Consider the following 16,521-nt stretch of genomic DNA (forward strand, 5'->3'; position numbering starts at 1 on the left):
TGCCCTGAAGACCTTCACTGATATATTGCCAGTGCCCATGAGACTAGTTACCCATTCATAAATCTTGCCGTAGAAATGTGCCTCCTGTTTCCAAGCAACTACCCCCATACCCTAGGTTAACTATAAAATTGTCCCAATGGCCCCTGGGTGGTGTGGAGAGCAGCTGCAAATGCTTCTGGATCCTTGTCTGCCAATCCTACCCTGTGAGGAATTTATAATAAATGAATCCATTGATTGTATGGAGCTGCCTGCCTCGATTTCTGGTGTCAAGAAACCTTCTCAGTTCGTGGGCACTTTCCATCCTCTCCATCCTCCAACAATTGGTGAGCCAGCCAGGAGACAGAAAATGACACAGGAATGGGTAAAGGGGTCATGTTGGGGGAAAGCCTGCTGTGGTGGGGGAAATCCCAGGCTGGCCAGCCTCTTCCATGTGGGGTGACCTGGCTAGGTTTGTGGGATACTTTGGGCCACTGTGTGAGTACAGGATGCCTGGAAAATGCTAAAGGGCTTCCTAGATATATTGACTGAAGCAGCAGGAAAGTGAAAGTGGAAAAAAAAGAGTGAGCAAGCTATCTCAGCTGTTGCATGGCCTTCATTATATGCTCTAAGGATTAGCACAGAAAAGGAATTACAGCTCAGCAGGAAACTAGAGAAGACTAAAGAGATTTTGTTGTTAGACAGGGCTGTCCAGAGGGCATGTTCTTCCACTTCTGACCTCATGTCAAAGAAAATACAACAGGAAGAGCATATTGTAGTGACGGCATGTAAGATAGCTAAAATATAGGGTGGTAGGCTGCCCCACTCAAAGGTGAGGACTGTTATTTCACAGCAGAACTGGGACTCCAAGAGGTGTGATCCTTGGGATAATGACTTGTCAGAAGATGAAGACATAATTATAGAGGAGGAAAAGGAAGCACAACCTCTGATCCAAACTAAAATTTAGGCCACTAGGGAACCAGGAGATAATTGAGAGGAGATCCCTACAGGCCCCAAAACCACAGTGCCAGAATATTCCTCCGCTGAGTTAATAGAATTAACCAGCAGGTTTAACCAGAAGAGTAGGGAAGGAATAGCAGCCTGGATGCCCCATTTATGGAATACTGGGGGAGATGGCATCATGTTAAATGGGTCAGAAATGTCTAAAATGGCCTTAGTTATACTGCAGCCTGGCCTCTGGCAACGTTTCTATGTGGCCGAGGGCGCCTAGCCAGCTTGAGTGAGATGTGCCGTCCCCACCACTAGGATGGCATCTGTAGAAGAGTTACAAGAAATAGCACGAGAATTAGGAATAAAGCATGCGATCAATGTCCCTAATTTCTGAGGACCTGATAAAGAGTTATTTACAGCAGGTATGAAGGATCGTATCCAGAAGACTACTCCAGGAGCTTGGTTAGTGACCTTGGTTAGGGACCTTAGTTTCAGTTTTGGCCCCAATTGTTAATCAACCCATTCAGATGACTGTGGCCATGATAGCTGATTTAAGTGAGACTGAAGAGATCTGACACAGGGGAAATAGATGGGTAGATAACACCAAAGAGAAAAAAACACACACAAATAGTGAGGAAATTAAAGGGACCCAACTAGAATTTCCCACAGCAATTATGGCAAGAACTTGTATTAACCAGGACCCCTAAAGAGAATAAATATAAACAACCTAATTCGGTCCTTTTAACCTTATAGAAAGCATTACCCAAAGAAAACCAGTTTACTCCCCTGACAGCAAGAGGGAGGGGCACAAGCCCACACTCTACCACTGTGGATAGATGAAGATCAGGGGTAGATACCCCCAGTTCTAGGGATCAGGGCTAGATACCAGGGTTGCTCCTTGGTATGGTCTTAAGGGGTGACCAGAGACCCAATGTTGAACTATTTATTGGTCCTGCACCAGTAAAATGACTTCTCTGGATTTAGTAGATACTGGTGCCCAGTGCACCCTGATCTATAGGAATCCATCCAAGTTCCAAGGGGAAATATGACCCATTGATGGATATGGAGGCCAAATGGTGCAGCTGAAACATGTGAGCTTGAATGTACAAATTGAACGATTAACTCCCCGTGTTTATCTGGTTTATATTTCACCCATACCTGGATATATTTTGGATGTGGATGTCCTACAGGACCTGGATCTCACAACCACCACCAGTAAGTACTGCTTAAGAATCTGCGATCAAGGGCTTCCCTGGTGGTGCAGTGGTTGAGAGTCCACCTGCCGATGCAGGGGACACGGGTTCGTGCCCTGGTCCGGGAAGATCCCACATGCCACAGAGCGGCTGGGCCCGTGAGCCATGGTCGCTGAGCCTGCGCGTCCGGAGCCTATGCTCTGCAGCGGGAGAGGTCACAACAGTGAGAGGCCCACGTACCGAAAAAAAAAAAATAGAACCTGTGATCAAGCCTGTAATTGTGGGTCATGCTAAATGCGACCCTGTAAAGTTTCCCATCCCTGGGAGAATGGTGGCAATAAAACAATATTGTCTACCAGGGGGACAGGAAGGAATAAAGGCTACCGTCATGGGATTAGAGAAAGTAGGGGTTATAAGACCAGCACAAAGCCTGTTCTATAGCCCTATGTTGCTGGTGAAAAAAACCAAACAGCACCTGGCTTATGACAGTAGACTATAGAGAATTAGACAAGGTAACACCCTGTATCTATGCAGCAGTTCCAACCATAGTCCAACTCTTGGATACAATCTCCTTTTCTCTCAAGACAAACCACAGAGTCTTATATTTATCTAATGACTTTTTTAGCATATCCTTAGTTAAGGGGGTACCAGGACCAGTTAGCCTTCCCGTGGGAAGGGAGGCAATGGACTTTTACTGTCTTACTCCAAGGTTATCTGCACAGCCCTGCTATATGTCATGGGATGGTGGCCCAGGACTTGGAGAAACGGGCTCTCCCTCCCTTTTTGGTTCTCTGTCATTACCTTGATATCATGTTAACCTGTGAAGACTTGCTCTTTCTTTTCCAAGCTGCTGCATCTCTTCAGGGACATTCAAAAGCAGGGGAATGGGAGGTAAATGCTAACAACGAGCAAGGACCAGGACAGTCAATAAAGTTCTTGGGAGTTATGTGGTCTGGTAAGACTAAAGTGATGCCTGAGGCTGTTATTGATAAAATACAGTAAGTCCCCTACATACGAACCTTCAAGTTGTGAATTTTCAGAGATGTGAACGTGCATCTGGTTCCAGCAAGGAACAAGAACCTATGCCATCAATGTGAGGTGTGAATGAAATTGGATCTTGCCCTCCATCTCCTACTGCTGATGATCCTTCAACTCTACCACCCCCCACCTCGTCTCCCTCCTCCAGTCAGTAACTCTTCTTGCCTGTTCACTTGATGCCAGCCCCTGGATGCCAGCTGTTATACTGTACCACTGTACTTTTCAAGGTACTGTACTGTGAGATTAAACATGTTTATTTTTGTGTTTGTTTTTAATGTATTATTTGTGTGAAAAGTATTATAAACCTATTACAGTACAGTACTTTATAGCTGATTGTGTTCATTGAGTACCGAAGCTAACTTTGTTGGACTTATGAACAAAATTGGGCTTACTAACGCACTCTCAGAACAGAGCTTGTTTGTATATAGGGAATTTACTGTACCAGCAGCTCCCATGCCCTGCAATGTAAAAGAACAACAAGCCTTTATAGGTCTGCTAGGGTACTGGTGGTCTTTTATTCCCCACCTTGCCCAGTTATTAAGACCCCTATATGCTTCAGTGAAAAAGGGAACAGTCGAGGACTGGAATATCCCACAACAAGAAACTTTTAAAAAGGTCAAGTTGGTTGTCAAACAAGTTCAAGGACTAGGGGTGTTGATGCCAGATGCAAGTTGTGAATTGGATGTAAATATATATCCAGAAGGTTTTGGATGGTGACAGTGGCAGCCACAAAATGGGAAATGTGTTCTGCTAGGATTTTGGTCTCAATTATGAAAAGGGGGAGATAAGCGATATGGTCTTACAGAGAAACAATTGTTATCAGTTTACCTAGCCTTACAACAAATTGAGGGGCTAACCACCGACCTATTCATCAGCGTCAGTGCACAGACTTCCCTGTCTGGATGGATTAAGGATAAAAGGGTGGCTTTAGGTTTATGGGAGTTGAAGGCCTCATTTTTCTGGCTGCTGCAGGACCTCCCACCTGGTGTTACTGTAATTCATTGGCATTTCAATTAGTCTCTCCCTCCCAGATCGCTTGGTATCCTAATCCTCTGGGGGACCCTGGGTATCACTTTCAATCCAGTCTTTTATATTGGAATGGGCCCCACACAGACCCAAATCACCTCTCCCAAAGCATTAGCACAGTATCCCTCCTTACTGGGAATTCCCCATAACCTTCCCAATATTAAGTCCAGGTGGCGGGCCAATCATACATGTCATAGTAGGAATGGCTGACATCTATTTTCCTTCTCCAATACATAGATGTAAGTGCTAAACTAGAAATCCAGGCGTTAGCACAGTTTCCCAGGTCAGCTTTGAATGATTTCCACCAGAGCATCTCTCTATTAAACGAGGAAATCACTCACATGAAAAAGTGGTGCTGCAAAACCGATGGCTTTAGATATGCTGAGAGGTGCTCAGGGAGAAAACTTGTGCCTTTTTTTTTTAATTTTTATTTTACTTTATTTTATACAGCAGGTTCTTATTAGTTATCTATTTTATACATATTAGTGTATATATGTCAATCCTAATCTCCCAATTCATCCCACCACACCACCACCACCCCTGGTCCCTCTTTCCCCGCTTGGTGTCCATACATTTATTCTCTACATCTGTTCTCTATTTCTGCCTTGCAAACTGGTTTGCTGTACCATTTCTCTAGATTCCACATACATGTGTTAATATACGATATTTGTTTTTCTCTTTCTGACTTACTTCACTCTGTATGACAGTTTCTAGGTACATCCACGTCTCTACAAATGACCCAATTTCGTTCCTTTTTATGGCTGAGTAATATTCCATTGTATATATGTACGACATCTTCTTTATCCATTTGTCTGTCAATGGGCATTTAGGTTGTTTCTGTGACCCGGCTGTTGTAAATAGTGCTGCAATGAACATTGGGGTCCATGTGTCTTTTTGAATTATGGTTTTCTCTGCGTATATGCCCAGTAGTGGGATTGCTGCATCATATGGTAATTCTATGTTTGTTTTTTTTAAGGAACCTCCATATCGTTCTCCATAGTGGCTGTATCAATTTACATTCCCACCAACAGTGCAAGAGGATTCCCTTTTCTCCACACCCTCTGCAGCATCTGTTGTTTGCAGATTTTCTGATGATGCCCATTGTAACTGGTGTTAAGTGATAACTCATTGTAGTCTAGATTTGCATTTCTCTAATAATTAATGACATTGAGCAGCTCTTCATGTACCTCTTGGTCATCTGTATCTGTTTGTTTCTTTAATATTGAGCTGCTTATAAATTTTGGAGATTAATCCTTTGTCAGTTGCTTCCTTTGCAAATATTTTCTCTCATTCTGAGGGTTGTCTTTTCATCTTGTTTATAGTTTCTTTGCTGTGCAAAAGCTTTTAAGTTTCATTAGGTCCCATTTGTTTATTTTTGTTTTTATTTCCATTACTCTAGGAAGTGGGTCAAAAAAGATCTTGCTGTGATTTATGTCAGAGAGTGTTCTGCCTATGTTTTCCTCTAAGAGTTTTCTAGTGTCGGTCTTACATTTAGGTCTTTAGTCCATTTTGTGTTTATTTTTGTGTATGGTGTTAGGGAGTGTTCTAATTTCATTCTTTTACATGTAGCTGTCCAGTTTTCCCAGCACCACTTATTGAAGAGACTGTCTTTTCTCCATTGTATATCCTTACATACTTTGTCATAGATTAGTTGACCATAGGTGCATGGGTTTATCTCTGGGCTTTCTATCCTGTTCCATTGATCTATATTTCTAGTTTTGTGCCAGTACCATACTGTCTTGATTACTGCAGCTTTGTAGTATAGTCTGAAGTCAGGGAGTCTGATTCCTCCAGCTCCGTTTTTTTCTGTCAAGACTGCTTTGGCTATTTGGGGTCTTTTGTGTCTCCATACAAATTTTAAGTATTTTTGTTCTAGTTCTATAAAAAATGCCATTGGTCATTTGATAGGGATTGCATTGGTTCTGTAGATTGCTTTGAGTAGTATAGTCATTTTCACACTGTTGATTCTTCCAATCCAAGAACATGGTATATCTCTACATCTGTTTGTGTCATCTTTGATTTCTTTCATCAGTGTCATAGTTTTCTGAGCACAATTCTTTTACCTCCTTGGTTAGGTTTATGCCTAGGTATTTTATTCTTTTTGTTGCAATGGTGAATGGGATTGTTTCCTTAATTAACTTTCTGATCTTTCATTGTTAGTGTATGGGAATGCAACAGATTTCTGTGCATTAATTTTGTATCCTGCAACTTTACCAAATTAATTGATTAGCTCTAGTAGTTTCCTGGTGGTATCTTTAGGATTCTCTATGTATAGTAACATGTCATCTGCAAACAGTGACAGTTTTACTTCTTCTTTTCCAATTTGTATTACTTTTATTTCTTTTTCTTCTCTGATTGCTGTGGCTAGGACTTCAAAAACTATGTTGAATAATAGTGGCAAGAGTGGACATCCTTGTCTTGTTCCTAATCTTAGAGGAAATGCTTTTAGTTTTCACCATTGAGAATGATGTTTGCTGTGGGTTTGTCGTATATGGGCTTTATTATGTTGAGGTATGCCCACTTTCTGGAGAGTTTCTATCATAAATGGGTGTCATAAATGGGTGTTGAATATTGTCAAAAGATTTTTCTGCATCTATTGAGATGATCATATGGTTTTTCTTCTTCAGTTTGTTAATATGGTGTATCACATTGATTGGTTTGCATGTATTGAAGAATCCTCGCATCCCTGGGAAAAATCCCACTTGATCATGGTGTGTGATCCTTTTAATGTGTTGTTGGATTCTGTGTGCTAGTATTTTGTTGAGGACTTTTGCATCTATGTTCATCAGTGATATTGACCTGTAGTTTTCTTTCTTTGTGACATCTTTGTCTGGTTTTGGTGTCACGGTGATGGTGGCCTCATAGTATGAGTTTGGGAGCATTCCTTCCGCTGCAATTTTTTGGAAGAGTTTGAGAAGGATGGGTGTTAGCTCTTCTCTAAATGTTTGACAGAATTAATCTGTGAAGGCATCTGGTCCTGAAGTTTTGTTTGTTGGAAAATTTTTAATCACAGTTTCAATTTCATTACTTGTGATTGGCCTGTTCATATTTTCTATTTCTTCTTGGTTCAGTCTTGGAAGGTTATACCTTCCTAAGAATTTGTCCATTTCTTCCAGGTTGTCCATTTTATTCGCCCAAAGTTGCTTGTAGTAGTCTCTATGATGCTTTGTATTTCTGCGGTGTCCATTGTAACTTGCCCTTTCTCATTTCTAATTTTATTGATTTGAGTCCTCTCCCTTTTTCTTGATGAGTCTGGCTAAAGGTTTATCAATTTTGTTTATCTTCTCAAAGAACAAGCTTTTAGTTTTATTGATCTGTGCTGTTGTTTTCTCTGTTTCTATTTCATTTATTTCTGCTCTGATCTTTATGATTTCTTTCCTTCTACTAACTTTGGGTTTTTTTTTTCTTTCTATAGTTCCTTTAGGTGTAGGTTAGATTGTTTTTTTGAGATTTTTCTTGTTTCTTGAGGTAGGCTTGTATAGCTATTAACTTCCCTCTTAGTACGTGTTTGCTGCATCCAATAGGTTTTGGATCATTGTGTTTTCATTGTCATTTGTTTCTATGTATTTTTTGATTTCCTCTTTGATTTCTTCAGTGATCTCTTTGTTATTTAGTAAGATATTGTTTAGCTTCCATGTGTTTGTGTTTTTTACATTTTTTCCCCTGTAATTGATTTCTAATCTCATAGCATTGTGGTCAGAAAAGATGCTTGATATGATTTCATTTTCTTAAATTTACCAAGGCTTGATTTGTGGCCCAAGATGTGATCTATCCTGGAGAATGTTCCATGCGCACTTGAGAAGAAAGTGTAATCTGCTGTTTTGGGATGGATGCCCTATAAATATCAATTAAATCTATCTGGTCTATTGTGTCATTTAAGGCTTGTGTTTCCTTATTAATTTCCTGTCTGGATGATCTGTCCATTGGTGTAAGAGAGGTGTTAAAGTCCCCCATTATTATTGTGTTACTGTCAATTTCCTCTTTTATAGCCGTTAGCATTTGCCTTATGTGCTAAGGTGCTCCTATGTTGGGTGCATATAAATTTATAATTGTTATATTTTCTTCTTGGATTAATCTCTTCATCATTATGTTGTGTCCTTCCTCGTCTCTTGTAACATTCTTTATTTCAAAGTCTATTTTATCTCATATGAGAATTGTTAGTCCAGCTTTCTTTTGATTTCCATTTGCATGGAATATCTTTTTCCATCCCCTCACTTTCAGTCTGTATGTATCCCTAGTTCTGAAGTGGGTCTCTTGTAGACAGCATATATATGGGTCTTGTTTTTGTATCCATTCAGCAAGCCTGTGTCTTTTGGTTGGAGCATTTAATCCATTCACATTTAAGGTGATTATCTCTATGTATGTTCTGATTACAGTTTTCTTAATTGTTTTGGGTTTGTTTTTGTAGGTCCTCTTCTTGTCTTGTGTTTCCCACTTAGAGAAGTTCCTTTAGCATTTGTTGTAGAGCTCGTTTGGTCGTGCTGAATATTCTTGGTTTTTGCTTGTCTGTAAAGCTTTTGATTTCTCCATTGAATCTGAATGAGATCCTTGCCGGGCAGAGTAGTCTTTGTTGTAGGTTCTTGCCTTTCAACACTTTAAATATATCGTGTCACTCCCTTCTGGTTTGTAGAATTTCTGCTGAGAAATCAGTTGTTAACCTTATGGGAGTTCCCTTGTATGTTTTTTTTTTTCATTTTTCCCTTGTTGCTTTTAATAATTTTCTTTGTCTTTAATTTTTTCCAATTTGATTACTATGTGTCTCAGCATTTTTCTCCTTGGGTTTATCCTGCCTGGGATTCTCTGCGTTTCCTGGACTTGAGTGGCTATTTCCTTTCCCATGGTAGCAATGTTTTTGACTATAATCTTTTCAAATATTTTCTTGGGTCCTTTCTCTCTCTCTCTTCTCCTTCTTGGACCCCTATAATGTGAATGTTGGTGTATTTAATGTTGTCCCAGAGGTCTCTTAGGCCGTCTTCATTTCTTTTCTTTCCTTTTTCTTTATTCTGGTCCACAGAAGTGAATTCCACCATTCTGTCTTCCAGGTCACTTATCCGTTCTTCTGCCTCAGTTATTCTGCTATTGATTCCTTCTAGTGTATTTTTCATTTCAGTTATTTTTCATCTCTGTTTGTTTGTTCTTTAATTATTCTAGGTGTTTGTTGTTTAATTCTTCTAGGTCTTTGTTAAACATTTCTTGTATCTTCTCAATCTTTGCTTCCATTCTTTTTTTGAGGTCCTGGATCATCTTTGCTACCATTATTCTGAGTTCTTTTTCTGGAAGGTGGCCTATCCCCTCTTCATTTAATTTTTTTTCTGGGGTTTTATCTTGTTCCTTCATCTGGCACATAGTCCTCTGCCTTTTCATCTTGTCTGTCTTTCTGTGAATGTGTTTTTTTCCCCACAGGCTCAGGATTATAGCTCTTGGTTCTGCTGTCTGCCCTCTGGTGGATGAGGCTATCTAAGAGGCTTGTGCAAGCTTCCTGATGGAAGGGACTTGTGGTGTGTAGAGCTGGGTGTTGATGTGGTCTGCAGAGCCCAGTAAAACTTTAATCTGCTTGTCTGCTAATGGGTGGGGCTGAGTTCCTTCCCTGTTGGTTGTTTGGCCTGAGGCAACCCAGCACTGAAGCCTACAGGCTCTTTCCTGGGGCTAATGGCAGACTCTGGGAGGGCTCACGCCAAGGAGTACTTCCCAAAACTTCTGCTGCCAGTGTTCTGGTCCCCTTAGTGAGACACAGCCAACCCCCACCTCTGCAGGAGACTCTCCAACACTTGCAGGTAGGTCTGGTTCAGTCTCCTCTGGGGTCACTGCTCCTTCCCCCTGGGTCCTGATGTGCACACTGCTTTGTGTGTGCCCTCCAAGAGTGGAGTCTCTGTTTCCCCCTGTCCTGTCGACATCCTGCAATCAAATCCCACTAGCTTTCAAAGTCTGATTCTCTGGGAATTCCTCTTCCCATTATTGGACCCCCAGGTTGGGAAACCTGATGTGGGGGCTCAGACTCTTCACTCCAATGGGTGGACTTCTGTGGTATAATTGTTCTCCAGTTTGTGAGTCTCCCACCTGAAGACAGCTGTTATGGGATTTGATTTTATTGTGATTACACCCTCCTGACGTCTCATTGTGGCTTCTCCTTTGTCTTTGATGTGGGGTATCTTTTTTGGTGAGTTCCAGTGTCTTCCTGACAATGATTGTTCAGCAGTTAATTGTGATTCTGGTGCTCTTGCAAGAGGGAGTGAGCGCACAACCTTCTACTCTGCCATCTTAAGCCAGTCCTATCCTATACTGAAAAGAGAATGCAGTCATTTTGGCAAGTGTATTTTCTTTAATCGGAGTGAAGCTAAAGCAATGACTTTCAAACTTTGGTGTCTGTCAGAGTTTATCAGGCAGGGGTCTAGACATCTGCATTTTTCTCAAAGCTGTCGGGAGGGACAACTGGCCCCAAGGCTATGCAATGGAAAGTTGTGAGGGCTGCTGTGGCTTTGGACCTCAGCAGACCTCAGGCTGGGGCCCCATGTTCTGTGCCAGAAACCTGCACAGCTTAACCTGGGGCTTCTGGAAGGCTACCAAAACTTGTACCTTCATTGGACATGAATGCTGTACATATATGCCTGCATAGGAATCCAACATAACTGATTTACTGTCCTGTGTGAAAACAGTCAGTAATCAAATGGTTTCCTTTGCTGATGCTTTTACCTCTGACTTACTTCTCTCCTAGGTAAATGGGGAAGCGTAGTTCTTAGTATTCTTTTATGTTTAGTAGGAATCCTTTGTTCTTGCTGCTGCTCATCTTGTTGCTATGGGTTTGGAGTGCAAGCCACCCTGGATGTCTGGCCCTAGGGTCTACGGGGAAGAATGACGGATAAGACTGTGGAGCCATCAAATTGTTGAGGGTTGAGTGTATGGCTGTTGTCATAACTGATGCCATCTTGGGCTCATCCAGTTCCTCCTGTCCTTCCACTGACCCTACCCAGGACTGTAGTACATGGGAAATCGCTTCTGTTTCAACAAGGGCTTGGTAGTAAATAGATATTGGTTAATGACCATTAGGTCCATGTGGCCTCTGTGCTCTGTTAGCCTCCAGTAATGAAGATCTTCACTGACATATTCCCGGCAAACCATGAAACTAGTTACTAATTCATAAATCTTGACTTAGGAATGTACTTCCTGTTTCCAAGCATCTACCCCCATACCATAGGTTAACTATAAAATTGTCCCAATGGCCCCTCGGCGGTGCAGAGAACAGCTGCTGTGAATGCTTCTGGATTCTTGTCCACCTAATCCTATTCATCAAGTAAATTATCCTGTAATAAATGGATCCATTGATTATATGGAGCTGTCTGCTTCCTTTTTTGGTCTCAAGGTAACTTCTGAGTCATGTGGACACTTTTCATTTCTTTTGTCATCCAACAGCCAGCAAGTTTCCAGACATTTTCTTTTATGTTTTTTTAAATTTATTTATTTTATTTATTTTTATTTTTGGCTGTGTTGGGTCTTTGTTGCTGCGCACGGGCTTTCTCTAGCTGCAGCGAGCGGGGGCTACTCTTCGTTGTGGTGCGCAGGCTTCTCATTTCAGTGGCTTCTCTTGTTGCGGAGCATGGGTTCTAGGCGTGCGGGCTTTAGCAGTTGTGGCACGCAGGCTCTAGAGCGCAGGCTCAGTAGTTGTGGCGCACGGGCTTAGTTGCTCCCCAGCATGTGGCATCTTCCCAGACCAAGGCTCGAACCCCTGTCCCCTGCATTGGCAGGCAGATTCTTAACCACTGCACCACCAGGGATCCCTCCAGGCATTTTCTTCTTACTCATTTTCTACTCCATGTTCAAACGCAGCCCTGTGGGATGGAAGGACAGTGATCAGAGCACAGCAACAATCCCCGAAGTCACATTTTCCAGAAAATTCTACCCCCCACACACAAATGCTCAGATAGTTACTGAGCTGATGGCTCCAGAATATATACTTATAACACTCATATTTGCGGTGAAATGAAATGGATAAACAGTAACATCCTTGACCAGTGCAAGTAAATATTTTATGGTGTAATACAGGAAGAGTCATGAAGTCATATTTCTGTCCTGTTTTGAGACAGTCGACCTTCCCGTTAAAAGGCATGTAGCTGCTCTCTGGCAGGAAGTGGGGAGAGGGCTGTGAGCCTCAGGACTCTGTCAATAAGAGGGACAGGTCACTGAGGGCTAATAAGCAGCCAGTCGTGGACAGAGTGAACACTGATCCTCCTTACAGTGATTCCAGAGTTGATACTTAAAAGTGAACTAAGAATAATGCTGCATTTGAGAATTTCTGCCCTCAGCGTAGACTGGGGTGAGACAAGAAGGTGGAGCCAGCCACCAGGAGAGGCTCAGCTTACTTAAAGTATTTTGGGAAAGAGAAGAGAGGAACCTAGACCAGACCAAACACCCCTTCCTCTTAGCTGTGTCTATCAGAAGGTTTTCACCTCAGAATCCCAGGGTATAACTTTGTAGCTTGTTATAAATAATTACTATATGCCCGAGTTAACTGTTTAGTAGCCCAAGTAAAGTTACATGTCACAAGTTTTTTGGTTACTTTTTTTTTTTTTGGCTGCACCACACAGCTTTTGGGATCTCAGTTCCCTGACCAGGGATTGAACCCGGGCTCTCAGCAGTGAAAGAGTGGAGTTCTAACCACTGGACGGCCAGGGAAGTCCCACATATCACAAGTTTTAATCATTTTCCACAGTTTCTTTTCTTGTTGGCTTAAAGATTTCTGGACTGGGTGGGTCGTCTCTGCATTTAGCAATCGAGATTCTAAATGACTGGTAATGAATAAAAACAAGGAAGCAGTCTACAGAATATTGCTCCAGCTTTATTTCTCTCTGGCAATATGCAGTCTCTCGTTATCTCCAATATTCCTGCTTATACTCTCTAATTTGTTTCTCGTTGACCCATGAGAACTGGCTCTAAACCTCTCCTCCATGACATCAGAAAGGAACCACCCAGGACAGTGCTTCACTTTGTGACAGCAGGAGACATTGAATATAAAAGAGCAGGTCATTCTGGCTGTGACCAGTCAGACCACCACAGAGCTATCTTTTTCACAGGAAGTTGTGTAACTCTGGAATTTCATCAGTGAGTGTGGTCACGTACAGAACTTTGATAATGAGTCCCTGACCTGACCTAGAGCCTCTTCTCCACTATTGATCAGTTCAGGACTGTGCTGGGAATGATCGCGCAGGTAGGTCTTTGATCGCTCCATGCCCTTTGGATGCCTGTTAGTGGGTCAAGGTCCTGCTCATCACCTTCTGTCAGGTAAAGGAGTCAAAGGCAGAGGAAGAGAGAAAGCCAAAACTCTAATCGAGCAAAAGCCTTGATGGTATTGATGTCTACAGTGGTATTGAAAGGGGATTTTTTTTTAATGGCATAAGGATTTCAATTACTCCTTCATTCCTGTTCTTTCACTTCCCTTGAATGATGTAGAAATCAAAGCATATGATTTATTAACAATGAAAAAGAGCCACAATACTAGAATTAGTTTTGCAAAAGATTAAAGAATAGCATTCACAAGGTTTGATTACAAGAACATCACTGGGTGACTTTCTTGAAATGTCTTCCTCCCTTGTCTTTCCAGACTGATTCCCTCTTGCTTCTATTCCATGCCGGGCTAATATACTCAGTGCAGAGCTTAGCACTTTGATTTGTGCCCTGGTCTTAATTTATAAAAGGTGACTGAGTGATGACACGAAGAGGCCAACACCACTGAAAGAAAAGTTCATTGTGACTCACAGTTAGTTCCCCTAGAAATGAGAGGCAGACGTGTCACACGGCCACATGAAGAGGCACCAAAATTGTTCAGAAGCAGGAACCAGGGGAAAGCATAGGAGGCCACAGCATTCATTGCGGTTTCTATGAAAAAGGCAAGGCAAGGCACAATGAACGGTTTAGGATTGGCTACTTTGAACAATTCCAGCAGGCTCTAGAGGCATAGGGACTGTATTTGTCTGGTACTTATCTCAGGTTGATTTAGGGCAAGGGAAGCATTGGCTTGGTGTATGAAATCTAGATAAAGGAGGCTGCTGGCAATATGGACTTGGGATTGGCAGGTTTGTGTATAAAAGTCTGGCTCACCAGCAAGTTGTTTATAATCTCTAGGAATTAACTAGCTCTGGGAGTGGCAGTCCCTCCCCAGCTAGTAAGGTCCACCAAAGATGTCAAAGCACCATCAAATATTGAAAATTAAAAACATAATTAATACATGTTTCATTTCAGAATTAAGTATTTATGTGACTCTCTCTTCAGTTAGACTGGGTCTCCTTGGGTCAAATAACTATGCCTTGTTTTCTATTGAATCCTAAGCACTTAGCATAGTGCTTGACATATAGCTTAATAAATATAGAAAGAACAAACGAATGTTAACTATAATAATAGTCATTCATAATTATTAGATGGTTACTGTATGCCAGCACTGTGTAAAAGCCTTATAAATTTTATCTCCTTTAATTCTCACAGCAACCAATTAGATAGATGTATTAGTTTTTTTATTGCTGCTGTCACAAATGGCCACAAACTTAGTGGCTTAAAACAACATAAATTTATTATCTTATAGTTCTGTATGCCAGAAATCTGACATGTGTGCCACTGGGCTAAAATCAAGGTGTCAGTGGGACTGTTTCTTTTAGGAAGTTCTAAGGGAGAAGCTATTTGCTGCCTGTTCCAGTTTCTAGAGGCTGCCTACAATCCTTGGTTAATGGCCCCCTCCCATCTTCAAAGCCAACAATGGCAGGTTGAGTCTTTCTTACATTGCATCACTCTAACCTCTTTTGCCTCCTCTTCTACTATTAAGGACCCACCATGATAATCTTGGAAAATCTCCTTATCTCAAGGTTAGTTGATAAGCTAACTTTAATTCCATCTGCAACCTTAATTCACCATTGCCATCTAAGATAATATACTCACAGGTTCCAGGGATTAGGCTGTGGACATCTTTCTGGGGGCTATTATTTTGCCTACAAGATATCGCTATTAAAAAAACCACAGGGGCTTCCCTGGTGGCGCAGTGGTTGAGAGTCCGCCTGCCGATGCAGGGGACATGGGTTCGTGCCCTGGTCCGGGAAGATCCCACATGCTGCGGAGTGGCTGGGCCTGTGAGCCATGGCCGCTGAGCCTGCGCGTCCGGAGCCCGTGCGTCCAGAGCCTGTGCTCCGCAACGGGAGAGGCCACAACAGTGAGAGGCCTGCGTACAGCCAAAAAAAAAAAAAATTACTGAGTCAAAATATTAGAATCATTCTGTCAAAAAAGGATAAAAATGACTTCATGAACAGTCTAAGGAACTGATGAAAATCTCAGTAACAAAGACACTATTTTCATACTGAAGTTGCTAATAAAATGTATTGGAGAAAGGGGAGATGGGAATGAGAGGAAATAAAATGTTACTTGGATGTGAAAATAAAATTTTTAGAATCGTTATTTAGTTTCTTTCCAGAGCTGTGGAAACAGTATATAGTTCCACCAAAGTATGTGCATTGCACCCTCTCACCTCACTATTATTGATACTATCACTGGAAAAAACAAAAACAAAAACAAACTTTGCCAAATTGATGGCTTTCTCATTCAAAAAGTATCTTACTATTGTTTAAATGCAATTTTAAGTGATTTGATTATGAGCAAGTCTAGATATCTTTATAGGTTCAATAGTCATTTGTATTTCATCTTCTATGAATTATCTGTTCAAATCCTCATGCATATATTGTAGGAATCCAGAAATTACATTTAACGCTAAAGCATCTTTTATCAGATCAGATATAGTTACCTAAATTTGGTAAAGAAAATAAAGCTAGATTATCTTGGTCCTGTCAAAACAGTAGTCTTTGAATGAATGAGTGGTGTGTCACATCATGTAAATGACCAGTGGATCAGATATCCTTATATAAACACTGAGTGTATTTAAATATCATCACTTCTAATTAATTTGGCATACCTTTTCACTCGATTACAGTGTTAAGTGCTTTCCATTCCAGCCCCAATGTGAACACTGATAAGACAATGAAATAACCAGATTCCAGCATCTCTTGGATACATTTTTACAGTTTGATAGATCCCAGGAGGAAGGTCATAAACATCAGTGATACTCTCCCGAATCCTCAGCAAAAAGACAAAACACAATTAAATAGCTTAAAAGAGGTATCAGTCATTTACACACCTTACTGTTTGCTGTAACTTCTCATTTCTACGTACTTCATCAGACGACGATTAGAATGCATTTGGTACCACTGAACCTCTCCTCTGAATACAACTGAGAGTTTGGAGAAGGAAGTCCTAGAACTTTTTAGTGACAGGCCACAGGGAAAACATCTCGCTCTAACAGGATGCCTGTGTC

This window comes from Phocoena sinus, chromosome 4 (assembly GCF_008692025.1).
Source record: "Phocoena sinus isolate mPhoSin1 chromosome 4, mPhoSin1.pri, whole genome shotgun sequence".
Lineage (NCBI taxonomy): Eukaryota > Metazoa > Chordata > Mammalia > Artiodactyla > Phocoenidae > Phocoena > Phocoena sinus.